General features: G+C 40.2%; 1 protein-coding gene across 1 annotated transcript in view; it reads left to right on the top strand.

The window, feature by feature from the left end:
• Positions 1 to 3,815: 3,815 nt before the first annotated feature.
• Positions 3,816 to 18,925, top strand: part of TEC (tec protein tyrosine kinase) — a 139,970-nt gene continuing 124,860 nt past the window's right edge. Inside the window, exon 1 of the mRNA XM_057502197.1 lies at positions 3,816 to 4,194. The gene's annotated coding sequence lies outside the window, so the exon portion shown is untranslated. The remainder of the gene's footprint in view (positions 4,195 to 18,925) is intronic.

Raw genomic sequence — 18,925 nt, 5'->3', positions numbered from 1 at the left:
TCAGCATTTGAAAACTGTTGTGCCACTTTCTTCTGCACAGTTTCTGATAAGAAATCTGCTGTAATTCAAATTGTTTTCCCCCTATAGGTAAGGTGTCATAACTCTTGCTGCTTTTAAGATTTTTTTTCCTTTGTCTTTAGTTTTAAGAAGTTTGACTGCTGTATCTTAGTATGAATTTCTTTGCATTTATCCTGTATGAATTTTGCTTAACTTCTGGACCTGTATGTTTATAGATTTTGCTAAATATGGGAAGCTTTTAGGCAATAATTTCTTTGAGTACTTTTTCACCCCTATCCTTTTTCTCCTGTCCTGAGACTCTAATGACACAAATGGTAGATGTTTTGTTATAGTCCCATGGGACTGTTCATGGTTTTGTTTTGTTTCTGTTTCTATTTGTTCAGAGTAACTTCTTTTGCTCTATTCAGCTCACTGATCTTTCCTCTATCTCAACTATTCTGCTGAAGCCTACCTATGGGGTTTTAAATTTTTAGGTATTGTATTTTCAGTTCTAAAATTTCCATTTGGAAATTCATGTTATGCAAAACATGCCTTCTTTTCTGACTCTGTAATTTAAAAAGTTTTTACTTACTATTAAATCAACATAAAAACCATTGTACAGGGTTCTTAAAAATACCATGATCCATGATTCAAACATTATTTTCCCTGGCAGATTTGTATGGTTAAGTGTGCAAACCCTGGAGTTATAGCACTTTATATTCACATCCTGACTTTGACACTCACTAGGTATATAACTTTGGGTAGATCACTTAGACCTTCTATGCCTCAGTTTCCTCTTTTGTAAAATGAAAATAACAATTGTACCTACCTCACACAGTTGTTTTGTGGATTATATGAATTAATCTAATATACTTAAAACAGAGCCTGACTCATAGGAAACCCTGGATAATTGTTAACCATGGTTTTTATTTTCAACCCAACAATTTTTCTAACATACAATTTTTACCTAGTTTTAATCATAGGATACATAAAGCACGTGTTCTACTTTTTTCATTTAATGTTCATAAGTATTCCTCTGCATTTCTATTTTATTAACCTAGATACTACTTTTAATGATGCTCTGACATCCCATGGTATTGATACATTTTGCTTAAGCTATTATTAGTGATGATCTTATAAACATACTTTGTATATAATACTTTTTCTTTCTTTTGAATGATTTATTTACCGATTGTTCCCTGGAGTGTAGTTTTTGATTTTGTGTCAAACATTTAAAACATTTTCCTTTCTTCTATGAAGTTCCAAAGAAACAACTACTTTCAGCACATGATGGAAAGAGAGGCTCATGTATCATACCACAATGATGTCATCTCCATGTAGGACTAGATTCCATGCAAGACCGAGAAGGTCTTCACTATTATCATCATTGTTGCCACTGTTCATTCATTCAACAAATATGTATTATTCAGCTAGGATGGACCAAGTCCCTTTAGGTTAGGAAGAGAGTTACATAGGAAACCAGAGACTTACACAAAAGTGTGAGAAGCTTCAATACAAACACCATTTTATTTATAAACCTTCCAGGTTGTGTGTGTCTTCTTATGCACAATGCTAAGTCTACATGCAAGTTAAAAACAGGCATTTCCTTCTCTCAGAGAACTAAAATTACGTCAACCTGATATTGCTTACCTAACCCTGTAATGTTTATAGAAGCCGTAGGGATATCTTGTATGAAGGGAGTCCCTGTCTCTAAGAAGTCTACATAAATGCTTTTCTTCTGTATCTTAATTTTATTTTAAAATAAAGAAGGCAGAAATAATATTGTTTGAATCTTCTTTTTGAAGGCTAAATCTACCGCCACCAGATTCCTTTTGCTGACGAGGGCCCATTGTAAAAGTCTGAGTTACATAGGCCTAAACTTTGCATTGTGTTCTCTATTAAAGCTATTGAACGTTTCACATAGGAATAACAAAGATTACATTTTATCTTTTTTAGCCTACCACCTCCTGAGTTCAGTTTTACAGCTTTTCATCAATGTAATTGAAGTTCTAGAAATGTCTGTCTTTGTCTCTATTTTCTAATCAGCCCTTTGCTGAAAACAGTTGCCAGTACTGTCTACCACATGCTTTAGGAATGATATACCTGTGGCAACCACTCAAACTGTTTGAAAATGTAATGAACACTTTCTTCAGGAAACCGTACAATGTCATGGAAACTACTACAACTATCAGTGATAAAGAATTAAGTTGATCTTAGGTAAAGATGTTTTTAAGTTCAGTCCTCTCTGGTTTTCTTGAGAACTAAGAAGGGTAACATAGACGTTTTCCTCTCTTTTAATTTTAAACTTTATGAAGAGGTTTTCTGAGGGTCTGGGTTGCTACCCTTTCAGACTTCATATTGAGAACCTCATTTCCGTTAAGTCAGAAACAGGAGCCACCAGAGCCACCAAGCTAGTTGCAGGCAAAGCGAGCTGGAAATCAGTTCTTTTAATCACCACAGTATCGGTTAACGTCTTAAGACAGTGGCTCTTAACCTTTTTTGGGGATAAATTTGATGAAATATTTTTCTTGGGAAAAACCAGCCTCCATTACCAAATTATATGACTGTAACCTTCTCTCACTCTACACACACACACACACACACATACATTTTTTTTTTGCATATAACTTCAGAAGGTTCCTCACCTCTGCTCCCTCAGAAACACCTGCTATGGGGGAAATTATGTCAAATACTAGTATTTGAATGGGGTAAGAGGCAGGAGAGAAAGGGGCTAGGAGGAGACAGTGGATCACAAAAGAGAAATTTTACTGGATCCATTCTGAGTACAGGGTGTTAGATGCAAGGCCCTCACCAGAGTGAGAGAGGATTTGGAATCAGAAGGTCTTGGTTCAAATCCGTGCCCTCTTCCCATCCCCACCTTTTCCTAACTAATTGTATGACTTCAGACAAGTTATTATACCTCTCCAACCCTTGGATTTTTTTTTCTGCAAGATGGAATCTTGTCAGACTTCTCAAAGTCATTGTATGATCAAAGGAGAGATAATATAGGAAGGCATATTTTTGAGTCCCAAACAAGCATGAGCTACGCTACTTATTAATGCCCTGCCGTTCCCTTAGCTTCATCTTGAGGTTGACTGCCTGTCCTATTAATCAGCTTCAGCTCTTCAGAGAAGCCTGCAGGACCACCAGACCTAAGGGAGCCTGCCTAGCCCCATCACTCTCAGCTCCAACACTCCGCTTTACTATAGTCTGGACATTTCTCACATGTGCACGGAGTTCATGTCTTACTTGCTTACTGATTGCTTGTCTTTTTCCCCACACTGGAATAAAAAGCTCCTTAAGAGCAGAGCCTTGTCTTGTATTCCCCGGGCTTGCAGAGGTTCATGGAGCGCGGTGGGCAATCATTGGTGAGTTGGAATAGCCTTCCGAGCACAGACTCTGGAGGAGAACTACCTAGATTTGAACCTCAGCTTTTTAATTTCCTAGTTGGGTGACCTTAGACAGATTGTTTAACTTCTCTATGCTTCACTCTCACCACACGTAAAATGGGGAATTCTGAAAACATGGACTTTATAGAAATGTTAATACATAAAAGTACTTAGAACACATAATAGGCAAGTAGTAGGTCTTATTTGAGAGCTGTTTTCTTCTCTTTAATGAGTGAATGAAGTGTTATTACACTAATAGTGAGTACATATGAGCTTCTAAGTGAAGCAGGTAAGCTCCGCTGCCTCAGGTTTGACAGTAAATAGACTTTCTTTTGGTAAAACTCGTCGCTTCGCTCCACCGCACCGTGTCATCCACCTGGCCGTACCGCTTAGCGGAAGGGGCGGTGCGGTGCCTAATTCCGAGAGTCCCGTCACCCACAGGTGGCACTGCTCTGGTTTCTCCCAGACCGGGGTTGTCCGAGCCCTCGCGGGGCAGTGTTCCTGGGGCAGGAGGCCCGGCCTGCTGAGGCCCAGCGCCGGGGTCGAGAACAGGAAGGACCGTCCTGCGACTTCCCCGCCACTCTGCGTGGGTGGCGGCAGCAGGGACCCGCGCGTCCCTCCCACTCAGGCCTACGGTCTCAGAAACGCCGGCCCGGCGTGGGAACCGGTTGCCGGGGACCTGAGCACGCCGGGGCGGAGCGATCGGGGACAGGCGGGGCGGGGCCGGCGCGCCGCCGGCTCCGGGTCCGTCGCGCGGGAGGCACTTAGCACCGCTCGGGGCTCGGCGCAGCCGGCGCGCTCCAGCCAGGTGAGGACGCCGCGGGCGGGCAGGGTCGGCCGCGGGACTGCGGGACTCCGGGTGGGGCAGGGACCGGGACACGCGCAGCGGGAGGGGGCTCCCGCAAGCCCAGTGACGCTGGCGGGACCAGAAGGGACCTCTCCGCTCCACGCCGCCGTGAGCGACCCCGTCCCTCCGGTCCAGGAAGAAGGGGCAGGTGCGCGCCCCGGCGGAGCCGCGCCTTCCGGGCTGCGGCGCCGGCCTCTCCCGGGAGCTCCCACCCGTTTTCCCCTAGCGTCCGGGGGCAGAGGCAGCGCCGCGGCAAGTTCTGCGTTGGCTCGCTTCTCAGCGGCGCGGCGAGGTTGATTGCTCCTCTGACTGGGCGGCAGCTCGGTCTTGATTGAAAGTTGGCAGAATCGGCGCAGACATTCCACAGTTGCACGTGTCTGAGTGCCTCACCCCACCAACGTCACTTAAAAAAAAAGTGTGAAATCGTGTTTGAATCTTGAAGACAAGAGTTCGTTGAATACATGTATTAGAAAAACTAGGGCCTTGACCTTGGAGCGCGCACTTTCCCTTGGATCCTAAATTTCCTTTTGTTTGAATTTTTTTTTTCATGGGAGAATAATAACACGTTGCTGTGTACCAACTTCGGAAACAGTCTCATCTAGTGCCATTCTTTGGAAACTGCAATATTTGAATAGAAGGGTTGATCCAAGTGTTAACTTGGAGCAACAGGATGGCTGGTGGCTAAGTGGATTTGAAGGTTATCCAAAATAGTTAAGGGTTTTGAGCATATACCCTGTATTTTTCCAGTGAGTGCCCGTTTTCCTCTTAGGAAATTCTGAAAATTTACTGTCTTTAAAGATGATTCTCCCTTAAAGAGCTGGGGAGGGAAAAAACCCAACAAACAAGTGGTTTCCCAAATAAGTTTAGGATTTAATAGGCAACACTGATAGCAGCTTGGTAAGAATCACATGTAGTGTGGAATGTCATGAGTATATGGAGGGAGGTGTGTGTAATTTTTTAATTATGTATTTGAAAGTATATTTTAGTTTTGTTACATACTCATTTAGGGAAGACCTATACCTTTGCTCATGTTACTGTTAATCTGGTTAATATATGACTGCTCTTGCCATCTGATGATGCTTACTGCTGTGTGTTTACGATAATAATTTTGATTCTTTCCACAAAGGTGTGTACATTTTTTATTTGTGGAACTGTACAGGCAAGTGTTGTAAACATGCAACTGTTCTAGATGGCAGTACCTTTGCCACACATAGGTCCTTGAACCAAAATTTTCATGTCTTCCCAAATAGGAAAGAATATAGTACAGAGTGTATGCTCTCGCACATTCAACCTATTTACCTGCTTATTCTATACCCACATAGTCATGTTATCTCAGCATCTGGTTAACCATGGGAAGGGGCTGTTTTATCAAATTGTGGTAAAGGTTAGGGAATACGATTTTTGGTCCCTGAAGTTAATCCTTTTTAAAATTTTTATTTTTAAAAAAATTTTGGTATCATTAATGTACAATTACATGAGCAACATTGTGGTTACTAGACTCCCCCTATTATCAAGTCCCCACCACATACCCCATTACAGTCACTGTCCATTAGCATAGTAAGATGCTATAGAATCACTACTTGTCTTCTCTATGTTATACTGCCTTCCCCATGCACCCCCCGCCCTACATTATGTGTGCTAATTGTAATGCCCCTTTTCCCCCTTCTCCCTCCCTTCCCACCCATACCCCCCAGTCCCTTTCCCTTTGGTAACTGTTAGTCCATTCTTGGGTTCTGTGAGTCTGCTGCTGCTTTGTTCCTTCAGATTTTGTTTGGTTCTTATACTTCACAGATGAGTGAAATCATTTGATACTTGTCTTTCTCCACCTGGCTTATTTCACTGAGCATAATACCCTCTAGCTCCATCCATGTTGTTGCAAATGGTAGGATTTGTTTTCTTCTTATGGCTGACTAATACTCCATTGTGTATATGTACCATGTCTTCTTTATCCATTCATCAACTGATGGACACTTAGGTTGCTTCCGTGTTTGGCTATTGTAAATAGTGTTGCGATAAACACAGGGGTGCATATGTCTTTTTGAATCGGGGATTCTGTATTCTTAGGATAAATTCCTAGGAGTGGAATTCCAGGGTCAAATGGTATTTCTATTTTTAGTTTTTTGAGGAACGTCCATACTGCTTTCCACTATGGCTGAACTAATTTACATTCCCACCAGCAGTGTAGGAGGGTTCCCCTTTCTCCACAGCCTCACCAACATTTGTTGTTGTTTGTCTTTTGGATGGTGGCCATCCTAATGGTGTGAGGTGATATCTCATTGTGGTTTTAGTTTGCATTTCTCCGATGACTAGTGATGTGGAGCATCTTTTCATGTGCCTGTTGGCTATCTGAATTTCTTCTTTGGAGAAGTGTCTGTTCAGCTCCTCTGCCCATTCTTTAATTAGATTATTTGGTTTTTGTTTGTTGAGGTGCGTGAGCTCTTTATTTATTTTGGATGCCAACCCCTTATCAGATATGTCATTTATGAATATATTCTCCCATACTGTAGGATGTCTTTTTGTTCTGTTGATGGTGTCCTTTGCTGTACAGATTTTAGTTTGATATAGTCCCACTTGTTCATTTTTGCTTTTGTTTCCCTTGCCCAGGGAGATATGTTCATGAAGAAGTTGCTCATGTTTATGTCCAAGTGATTTTGCCTATGTTTTTTTCTAAGAGTTTTATGGTTTCATGACTTACATTCAGGTCTTTGATCTATTTTAAGTTTACTTTTGTGTATGGGGTTAGACAGTGATCCAGTTTCATTCTCTTGCATGTACCTGTCCAGTTTTGCCAACACCAGCTGTTGAAGAGACTGTCATTTCCCCTCTGTATATCCATGGCTCCTTTATTGTATATTAATTGACCATATACACTTGGATTAATATCTGGATTCTCTATTCTGTTCCACTGATCTATGGGTCTGTTCTTGTGCCAGTACCAAATTGTCTTGATTACTGTGCCTTTGTAGCAGAGCTTGTAGTTGGGAAGTGAGATCCCTCCCCCCGGCTTTATTCTTCCTTCTCAGGATTGCTTTGGCTTTTCAGGGTCTTTTGTGGTTCCATATGAATTTTAGAACTATTTGTTCCAGTTTGTTGAAGAATGCTGTTGGTATTTTGATATGAATTGCATTGAATCTGTAGATTGCTTTAGGCAGGATGGCCATTTTAACAATATTAATTTTTCCTACCCAAGAGTATGGGATGAGTTTCCATTTATTAGTGTCCTCTTTAATTTCTCTTAAGAGTGTCTTGTAGTGTTCAGGGTATAGGTCTTTCACTTCCTTGGTTAGGTTTATTCCTAGGTATTTTATTCTTTTTGATGCCATTGTGAATGGAATTGTTTTCCTGATTTCTCTTTCTGCTAGTTCATCGTTAGTGTATAGGAATGCAACAGATTCCTGTGTGTTAATTTTGTGTCCTGCAACTTTGCTGAATTCAGATATTAGTTCTAGTAGTTTTGGAGTGGATTCCTTAGGGTTTGTTATGTACAATATCATGTCATCTGCAAACAGTGACAGTTTGACTTCTTCCTTACCAATCTGGCTGCCTTTTATTTCTTTGTGTTGTCTGATTGCGGTGGCTAGGACCTCCAGTACTATGTTGAATAAAAGCAGGGAGAATGGGCATCCTTGTCTTGTTCCCGATCTTAAAGGAAAAGCTTTCAGCTTCTTGCTGTTAAGTATAATGTTGGCTGTGGGTTTGTCATATATGGCCTTTATTATGTTGAGGTACTTGCCCTCTATACCCATTTTGTTGAGAGTTTTTATCATGAATAGATGTTGAATTTTGTCGAATGCTTTTTCAGCATCTATGGAGATGATGATGTGATTTTTGTCCTTCTTTTTGTTGATGTGGTGGATGATGTTGATGGATTTTCAAATGTCATACCATACTTGCATCCCTGAGGTGAATCCCACTTGATCATGGTGTATGATCCTTTTGATATATTTTTGAAGTTGGTTTGTAATATTTTGTTGAGTATTTTTACGTCTATGTTCATCAGGGATATTAGTCTGTAGTTTTCTTTTTTTGTGGTGTCTTTGCTTGGTTTCGGTTCTAGAGTGATGCTGGCTTCATAGAATGAGTTTGGGAGTATTTCCTCCTCTTATATTTTTTTGGAAAACTTTGAGGAGAATGGGTATTATGTCTTCTCTAAATGTCTGATAAAATTCAGTGGTGAATCCATCTGGTCCAGGGCTTTTGTTCTTGGGTAGTTTTTTGATTACCGATTCAATTTCGTTGCTGGTAATTGAAGGTTAATCTTTGACAGGATGGTTGGAAGGGTTGTGGGCCGTGTCTGGCCACTCTTATGCTTGGGGAAGAACTGTTGGTCTTCCTGCCTTCCTCTGGTTATTCAGAGTGCTGGCAACCTGGGCCTTGGACCTCCAAGCACACCTACAGTTTCCTTCAGGTTAACTCTGTTGGTACTTCCTTGCCCCAGCTCTTCCACCCCATTCCACCCCTCCCTGGATTCCCACTCCTAGGGAGAATCACCTTATTGTTCAGGGCAGGGAGCCTTAGTCCACATAGTTGACAGGGGTGTTGACACTTAACCTTGGAGCTGTGTCCCCCATGGATTCTCAGTAAATGCTGTCAACAATAGTGTCACTTGTTTCAGAGCCCTTATTATGCTGGCCTCTTATCCAATCTACACAGGCAAAGTGGAGTAACTGAATTTGAACTCAGTTTAATTGCTTTGGGGGAGCCAGCTGCTTTCGCTGGGTTAGGGTCATAAATGGGGCATTCAAGTTTGTTAGAAGGAGTGAAATGGCCCATGGTCACTGAAAAATTGCCCAGGATCATGTGATTACGACATGAGAATAGCTCTGTTGAAAGGAACCCTAGAGGAGAGGCACTTAGTGGTTGGCTTTACATCTGAACTTGTTTCCACCTGAGCATGCCTTTTGTCTGTGCCCAACCTCAACCAGTTCTTCCTTGGACTGGATTATAACTATCAACTTTCCCACTACATCTGACTGCTCAGAGCTCAGATGACCAAAGTGACTGTGGTATAGATGTAGAAAATTACATTTTCTTTTGCTTAAGGGGAAACAAGGATGGAATTATCCCAAACAAACAGTTATTAGGGAAATAATAATAAAACAAATACATGTGAAAATGTATGGGCATAGAAGGCAATATGTTTTTTATTTTGTTTTTCCATTTTTTTTTTTAGTTTTAAACTTTTAATCCAAGTTACATTTATTCATCTCCAGAAAAAACACTTGTAATTGTTTGAGCTGGCTGTTTTGGTATTTGGTGCTTATGGTTGATATCTCTTGAGTTTTTCACCTTGAAGCATTATCTATTGACTTCCCACTGTGGAAGACAATGACTTGGCTCTCTTTTCCTCTAACCCCTAACATAGTCACAGCTTCCTTAATTTCCCATCCTTGCAGTAGTTAAATAGTCCTTTTGGTTAAATTAATATTCATAGTAAAGCCAAGCAGAGCCTTTTGTATTCCTTGGAGTTAATACTTGCTTTGTTTTTCAATTTGCTTAATTTTTTAAGGTACTCATTAATTTAATTCCAAACTCTATAAATCTCCCCTCAGATGTATCAGCATTCTGTCAATTTCATTTTCCTGAAGAAGCTGTCCCTGAGCCTAGCTTGCCCTCTACATATTGGACACATATTCTCACCCTGAGAATCTCCTTTTGTCATCATCCTGGGGTTCTTTGTCATTTCTCCTGTTACCTGTAGCACATGTCTTCCTCTATCTTTGTAGACTCCCTTGTTTTGGTACAACCCATCCTCAGGGATCTTCCTGGAAAGATGCTTGCAATGTCTATTTTTTTTAGATAATGCATGCCTGAAAATATCTGTTTTCCACTGACAACTGATAGTTTAGAATTCTAGGATGGAAATTTTAAAGGCATTGTTCCATTGCCTTCTAGCTTGTGGTGTTGCTGTTGAGAAATTCAGAACTGTTTTACCTCAGTTTTTGCCTGTAACCTGTGTGCAGATTATAAACTTGCTCAGTCCTTTCTGAAGTTTATAGAATTTTCTCTTTGTCTCCATAATCCTGAAATTTCATGATGCTGTGCCTTGGTATGGGTCTCCTCTCCTCCCTTGTGCTGGGCGCTTTGAATCCAGAAACTTAGATCCTTCCTATTGAGAAACTTTCTTGAACTAACTCAATGGTAATTTCTTCCTCTTTATTTTCTGTGATTTCTCTTTTAGAAACTCTTATTGTTCAGATATTAGCTATTTTGGTCTGGGCCTGTAATTTTCCTACCTTTTCTTTCCTAATATCTATCCCTTTATTTCTTGGTTCTGTATTTGGGGAGATTTTCTTAGTGTTATCATTTATTCCTTCCACTAAATTTTTCAGGATTGTAAACATATTTTTAATATTTTAAACTACAAGCTCTTTTTGTTCTCTGAATATATTTACATACATATTTGTGTGTGTGGTATGTGCATCTGTTTCTTTCTTGCTTTGTTTTATGGTTTCAGTGTGTTAATCTCTCTGAGGAGTTTAATTATTTGAAAGTTTTTTTCTATCCTGGGCAGACTCAGTTTCCTCAAGTTGCATTTATCTGTTTATTTATTTAGGTCTCTATCTTCCATATTAGAGGCTTTCCTCCTATTTCTTATACTCTTGGTTGTCTGCTCACATTTGAGTTGGGAATTAAAAAGTTCACGATGTGCAGGGGCTTGTTGACTGTGAACTGTAGGGTGATCTGGCTTGGTCTTTTATTTGGGGAAACTCCGATGTCATTACTTCTTGGCTGGTGAGAGTCCCCAGAAAAGGCCCTCTCAGTCTTCCCTGGACAGTGAGCCAGAGCCTGGGAACCAGGGGGAGGAGAAGGCTAGAAGTCTCAGCATTTACATGTTCATATAAGCCTTCTGTAGTGCTTCCAGTAAAACACCTGAGCCGTGCCTGATATGCCCCACCCAGAGACCCTTTCTTGCCTTTACTGGGGAGGGAGGAAACTCCATGTGCTTTTGCTGGGGATAAGAGGGGGCAGTCACCTAACTGCTCAGGGTGGCTGAAGGGGTTCGGGTGACCCAGATGCTTTTTAAAGAGGCTTCTAATCCTTTTTGTTTTAGCCCATCCTTCTCCCTGCAGAGGCTCATATTGCCTTTATTTATTCAGCATTTTGGAGATTCTGTGGTATCAGTCAGGTTGTTTCTTGGCTTCCCTTCACTCCACTGAAATGTTTTTACATTGTCTCCTTTAATTTTCCCCATCCTTATAGGTGTATATGTTAAAACATCCCTATATTGTTATTTTATTGGGCTTTCAGGAGGGAGAGAAAGTAGAGGGTTTTGTTCAATCTGCTCCTGGTGCCTGAAATATAGATTTCTTACCACCCTCTACTGAAAGACTAGCATGGTTCAGTCATGGCACTATAGTGCCATTTTCTGACCAGTCTGGGCATATTTTTTCACCGAGCACAGTTTGGACCTCAGATTCCTTCTTGTATTACTCTAAATACCCACTACCAATTGGTCACAGTTTCGTGGGCAGCAAAGTCTCTCCCTCGCTCTAGCTTGGGTAGTATATAGCTTACTGGTCATAGTACTCTCGTTCCTGTTTCTCAGATTCATTTTGTCTAGGAGGACTCATTCTGTCCCCTTGGCCTCTGACTACTCTACCTTTCCTACCTTTCGGGGAAGCTCAGCTTCTGTAGGTCTAATATTTTAATCTAACAGGTGGACCTGTGTCATTGGCAGCTATGTGGCCTCAATGGAAGTTATCATATTTCCTTCTTGAGGCCAGGTTGTCACACACTTGCCTTACCACCAGCAGCATCCCCTCTTCCTGTTTCAAAGCTCATGCCCTTCTTGGAATGTGCACCAAGTTCCTGTTTCTGGCTGGGCTAAACAGAGATGACTGACCTACCCTGCAACTTGTGGATGATCACAACTTTCCCAGCCCTGATTTACCAGTTGGGTCATTCCTCAGGCTCCCTTAGTGTAGTGTACCTTCCAACCTTCTATCCCAGTAGCTTGACATCATCATGACTTTATGTTAACACACAGAGGAATGATGGCAAGAGTCAACTTCCACTGCAGTAGCAAGAGCGTTGTTCCCAAACCATTCTGTCTGTACAGAGAAAGCGAAGCTCTATACTCCCATGATGGGGGCTGTGCATTGGGAATACAGAAGACACCAGAGCTGGCAGTTGCTCCAGTGGAGAAGGTACAGTAGTGATTTGTTTTCTGGAGGATGACAGCAAAGGATAAGATGTCTAGAAAACACTACTCAGCTGGAATCCATTAGTACCGCTATGAATGAAAGCTTGGCCAGCAGGAGTGCCTGCGGTGCTCATTCCTCCCTCTGTGGTTCCACAGGCGTCCTTGCCTTTGCTGAAGAGAACCTTTGAGGCCATTGCAACTTCTCTTTTTGTGCAATACTGTTTTTCTCTAATGTGTGCTAGGTGCTTCACGTAAGTTCTTCTTGTCTTCTCAGCTGGATTGTAAACTCTTAGGGAAGAGCCCAGTGCCTAATAAATACTTGATAAATGTATGAATGAATTTCCAGATAATTGTGGATACTTGGCAGCTCAGAAAAAATAGTATTTGGTCATTATTATCCAGGTTGTACCCAGTAGCCTAAATTCACTAAATTCTTTATTAGACTTCTACTTCACATTGGCTGAGTAGACTGCAGCATAGAGCATTCAATTTAAGTTTCTCCGGCATATTGTTTCTCATGTTATTTAGAAATAGTCGTCATAGAGAACATTCTTGATATTATCATTATTATTACTTTCTACCCATAGATATATTTTCATTGCATAGTATTGTGATTGTCTTGGTTTTTGTGGATGGCTAAGAAGAGTAGCTAAGGAGGGAGGCAAGCATGTGCTGATTAGGATGTCCAGTCAAGGAAGACCTCTTTGGAGCTCAGCAACATACATATTTTTTCTTTTGTAATTACAGTTGCCCCTAGAACAATGCAGGGGTTAGGGATGTCAATCCCTTGCAGTCAAAAATCCACATGTAAGTTTTGACTCCCCAAGAAACTTAACTACCAACAGCCTACTGTTGACTGGAAGCCTTACCAATAACATAAACAGTTGATTAATACATATTTTGTATATTATATGTAATATATACTGTATTCTTACAATAAAGTAAGTCAGAGAAAAGAATATTTTTTTCAAATTGTGGCAAATTTCCAAAAAATATTCTAATGTATTTATCGAAAAAAAAATCTGTGTGTAAGTGGACTCACACAATTCAAATCTATGTTGTTCAAGGGTACTGTCCTTTATTTTTTTAAGTTTAAAAGCTTTTGAAATGCTTAGTTACAGAATATCCAAGTGATAGACTTTAAATGGTCATATGCTATTATATGAGATATTTATAATGTAGAATTCCCAAATATCCTAAAGACTTTATCTTTGACTTTTGTGCAGTTCTAACCTGATTTAATAGGAAAAAATTTTAAGTTCTCTTTATCCCAAATAGAGTTTCAACATCTTCTGTTAGTATTTCCTTAGAAACCCTCATGTCCTCATGTATGTCCCAACATCAGTCACAACTTGTGGACTTCCCACATGACTGCCCTGAAGACGAAATTGTGGCTTTTTTTCTTGCAAGGGAGTGATTTCAAGGTTTATTTTTCTGACAATGTAATGTAAGCATGCAGTAAAGTTAGTTTTTACCATTGGAGTTGTTTTTGTTGCATAGAAGGCAGTTGGCTTTCTTTTTTATTTTCTGCCTTGAGTGGTAAAATGCTTGATCCTTTACTCATGCAGAGAAAGAAATACAGAGTAACTGAGTTGTGAATGTTGTTAGATACATACACTTAGGTATGAATGCTTTTAATTTCTAAAGGCTTGTCAGCTTATTTGTCACATATTGAAGCCAGTTTCAGAAGAATTCTTGTTCACGGGTTCCAGAATCATAGCTGAGTTTTCTCTGGCTCAGAGCTGGTGACACATCTTCCTTCTTCCCGCAGAACTGTCACTGAGATTCTCCAACTTCCAGTGTGTCCTTTGGACTCTTTCTGCCATCATTTAAAGAAAAAAATTCATTTTATAGAGTTTTATGTATTCATTGCTAGAAAATATAAACAATGCTGAACCTGACAAAGAAATTAAAAATGGTCCCAAAACCATTTGAGAGAGAATTTTGGTGAACCCCTTCTCAGTCATCTCTATTATCATTGTACTTTTTAGAACTCTTTGGCAACTTTGTAGAAAATAATTAACCTAAGGAGCATTGTGTGCAACTGTTTATGTAACTCCAAATTCTATAATCTGCATATTTATATGCAGTTACTTTATGAAGTTATAATTAGCTCAGGCATAATATTCTTTAGGTAAAATGTCATATAGGCATTTTCTTGTAGGAGTAATTATCATTTTTAATAGCTGGGTGATAGTTTGTCATGTTAACATACAGTGGTATTTTGAATCACTCCCCAAATGTTGGACTTTTTTTTTAATAAGTCAGTAGTGTTGCTATACTTTTTTCTCTTTGGGGATTATTCCCTTGGGGAACATTTTTCAAAATACCACTGTGGGATTATGGATTTCCAGCTTCTGCTAATTATTGTTAGAAGGACACAAATTAATAATTTGGAAAAGTTTGCTACCAATATAAAGTTAAGGTTTTCGTTTGCAGATGTACATTCTTGTTGGTAATGTTTATCACCTCATTTCATTTGTTGAATGTCTTGTAGGAAAATTTCCCAGGGGTCAGTAATAAAAGGTTGAGAGGTGGTTAAGTTAACTGTTGACCTCAGTATCTGGTCTAGGGTTCATGAACCTTCCCATAAGTGGGGGAGGGCATTATCTTCCAGAGGGAACTCCAACCCTCCACCCATTTCCCTGTTCCTGGACTGCATGAGGAATAGGAGGAGCAGGGCAACCAACAACTTTGAGAATTTTGCCTTACTGTGATTTCTTGATAAAGAACTAGAGCAGAATCAATTCTGATTGAGATTTTCCCCCTGACACCTTTCTGTCTGATATTTAAAGCCTGGGCTAGATTTCCAAGTCATCTATTAACTGGTATTATGTTCCCATGCCTCAGGTTTTCCAACCTATTAAACAAAGCATAATGATACATAATAGTCCACTTCAGAAAGATTCATGGCCTGATGCTTGTAAAGGGCTTTGAGCTTTTCTCAGAGTGTTTTATACACATTCATGAATAATGAGATGGCTTGTTCTATTTGGCAAAGGGTATCTATAGCATACTCATTTTAGAGATGAGAAAAGTGAGCCTCATTGAGGATGATAGCTTGCTGAAAATCAGAGGGTAAATTTAATGTATTATCGCTGGAATTTTTATTGGATTTTGTGGATTAAGTGGGATTTAAAATAAATTCTGCATGAGTGTGTATGTTTTAGGAAAGTGGGTTTTACAGGTCTTAAGCAATCAAAACCTTTTGAGGGGATAGCTTATTCCTTTGTAAGGGGGAATTATGTTTGACAAATTCACTAGAGTTCTTAAAGAGCATTAAATAATTAGGGAAGCTGGGATAAACTGTGATTTTCAAAGTGACTTTGAAAGGACTCCACTCAAAGGCAGATAAATAAATTGAGTCAGTGGGAGGTTGGAAGAAATGCTTTTACAAATCAGGAATCAGAAAGCAAAGACAGAACAAAGGCATGGCATAATTGGACATTTCCAGGATACAACTATGAATAAGTTAATTATTTTTTAAAAGTAAACAATGTAGAGGAGGGAGTACACAATATAAACTCCAAGTTTACAGTCAACATGAACCTGTTGGGACACTGCAAAACCAAACTGCTGGTCTCAAGTCTATGCAGAATGGCAGGGAAGTGGTAAAGAATGCATTTAGGTAAAATAAATCCATCCGTAAGTGAAGATGGATAGCCCAGTTTTTTTACGCAAGAAAGAGATGCAGATATTATTGTAAATTCTTACTGAAAGCATTCACTAAGTGTATGACGAAACAAAAAAGCTAACTAAATCTTAGCTGTTGTTGCAAGTAATTCAGAAATACCATCTTACCTGTTTTCATGATGCTCTAGCATCTAAGATAGTTTCATCTATGTACCTTAAAGACATAACGGACTTAAAGAAAAGCAAATATATTTGTTCATGGTATAGAAGATTGAGCAAAATTCTCCCATTCAACTCTTTGGTCTCGATATGTAAGGCTGAGATGATGTGGACAAGGTGTGCCCTCATATACCATTGTTGAGGAAGAGATCACTAAAGTCAGCCTGGGAGACACAGCCTGTATGAATAGAAGTGTTCCAGGGCCTATAGTCATGTGAAGGTTTTATATCCTTGAGGAGACAGGTAAGAAAGATAGAACTTTAAAGGGGTATATTTCATTTACATAAAATACGTGATACCTCAAAAAAAAAGGGTGAGAGTCAAAGATACACCTTGGCACCAAAGGGAATTAAAGGACTTGGCAGACATTCTTGCTTATCTTGGGTCCTTGAGCAGAAATCCAGACACTAGAGAACAGATGTGGTGGTACACACGTAAAGTAAGAGATCGTATTACAGAATTAGGAAGTTTAAGTTCTCTTGGGGGGTCATTTTGAGACTCCCAGAGTTATGAAACCTTCAATACTTAGGCTTTAGAAATAATGGTAGTCCCTAAGGGCCTAGTATGGTGGCCAGCTTTCCTTTAGTTCACACTATGGTGAGCTAAGCTTAATGATACAGGGAGACCATTCATTGGCACCTTCTTTATTCCCCAATAATGCCCCACCTGCCCCCAAATAGTTAATGGTTTTTGAGCACATAAAATGTGCCAGGCTTCATGGTAAACTACCTGGATTTACGTGGATTATCTTATTTAATCCTCCTGATAATCCTACGAAGTGGGCACGATTATTTTTAGTATTTTACAGATGAAGAGCCCAAAGCTCAGGGAGATTCAAGGTTTGGTTGAGTGGTGGAGCCAGAATGCAGAACAATACAGTCTGACTCCAAAGCAGACTCTTAGAGCTCTGCTGAGCGGTACACACTGAGCTGTGCTCCTCTCCCTCTCGTTATTTTCCCTCCTGGTAAACAGTTGGAAAACCTAGAAGAAAACAAATGAAAACAATGGTTTTCTCTGGTAACCCCCATAACACTGACCCCCTTAACCCTTTAGCGCCCAAGATGTCTTTGAAGCAGCACTGTTGACTAGAAATATTCTGTGAGCCAGGTATGTAATTTAGAAGTTTGTAGTAGCCATGTTAAAAAAGCAAAATGCACCAGGTTAAATTAATTTTAATAGTACATTTTGTGTAATCCGGTATATAAAAAATACAATTTCACCATGGAACCACATAAAAAATATTAATGAGATACCAGAGACAAACTCTGGAGCTTGATATGAGCAATGCAGTGCAATGCAGTACAGGATCTTACACAGCGTAGTGGGTAAAGTGAAATGTAGCCCTACCAAACAATAAAGTTGTGGTTAATGCAAAACTATTGTATACTGCTTCCGTTGTAAATTTTAAATTGAAATTAATTAAGAGATAATTAGTTCCCCAATTCCAGTAGCCACATTTCAAGTGCTCAGTAGCTCTTTGTGGTGAATGGCTGCCAGCTCTATTGAAGACTGCAACTCTTATTGCAAAGGTTATTTTCTGTCTTGAAGGCCCAGGGACTCCCAGATAATCCATCTCCACCTCTGTCCTCTGACCCGTCTCAGCCCCCATCTCATCTTCCCTGAATGTGCCCAGGGCTACCTTGTACCGTTGTTCAGGTTACACTGCAGAACTCTAGGATGTCTTTCACATTGTAGATCTAGTAGATTTGTTTATTTACTGTGATGATTTTTTGGAAGATGAAAGTAAGGTTTTTAAAGGAAAGAGACACTTTTTCTTAATTCATGCAAAGACATTTTTTAGGGGGATGGTGGTGGCCCTTCTGTTCCTTCTTAGCATCCCACCAGTTGGACCTAGGCACTGTTTCCTCCTACATTCAGCACCTTGCCAGTGCCCACAGTCCTTGGCTGAAATTAATGCAACAGCTTCAGTCAACCTCTCCTCCTCCCAAATGATGCCACAAAGCCACAGTCACTCTTGATGGTAGTTAACTATCCCCAGTGCCTGGCACACAATAGGTGCTCAACATATTTATTGATTTGAGTTGTTACCTCAGTGTTCACTTGGGTCCCTGTATTGTGTCCTGAGTTGCCCTTAATGAAATTTGACCCAGCACTGATTTATCCAGGTGCTGACATGGCTCTCTGTTTCACTGAGTCACAGCTCACCCTTCCTGTAGTACCCTTGTTCTAAATAATAATAGTTGTCATTATTGTTATTATTACTAATAATAGCTACCATTTATTGATTACTCTGTGTCAAGCATTGTACTCAGCAATTTATGTGCATTATTTCATTTTATTTTCCCAAACATCTCCAGGATGTGGGTACTGTTATTAGTCCCATTTTATAGGGAGGAAACTGAGGCACTGAGAATTTAAGTAATTTATCTGAGGTCACACAGCTAGTAAGTGTCAAAGCTGAAGTTTAAAACCTGTTCTGACTTCAAAGCCTTTCTGTGCTTTAAGTGCAGGACTGGCCTTCTCTTTTGGTATCTGGGGCCTGACTGACAAGTGGCCACACTGACGTGGACTTACTATTTGTTTGCCCAGACTTCCTTCCTTTGGGGAACTTCTCTGTTCCCAGCTCACGTGGCTTGGGTGGGGTGGACGCGAGCCCAGTGGTGGTCAAGTGCCTCAGCTTTGGCCAGGCTGAGATGAGCTTCCATCTGACCAGGTGATTGGCTCAGAGGTTAG

This window comes from Manis pentadactyla, chromosome 5, assembly GCF_030020395.1.
Source record: "Manis pentadactyla isolate mManPen7 chromosome 5, mManPen7.hap1, whole genome shotgun sequence".
NCBI lineage: Eukaryota > Metazoa > Chordata > Mammalia > Pholidota > Manidae > Manis > Manis pentadactyla.
This window is presented reverse-complemented; position numbering and strand designations above follow the sequence as displayed.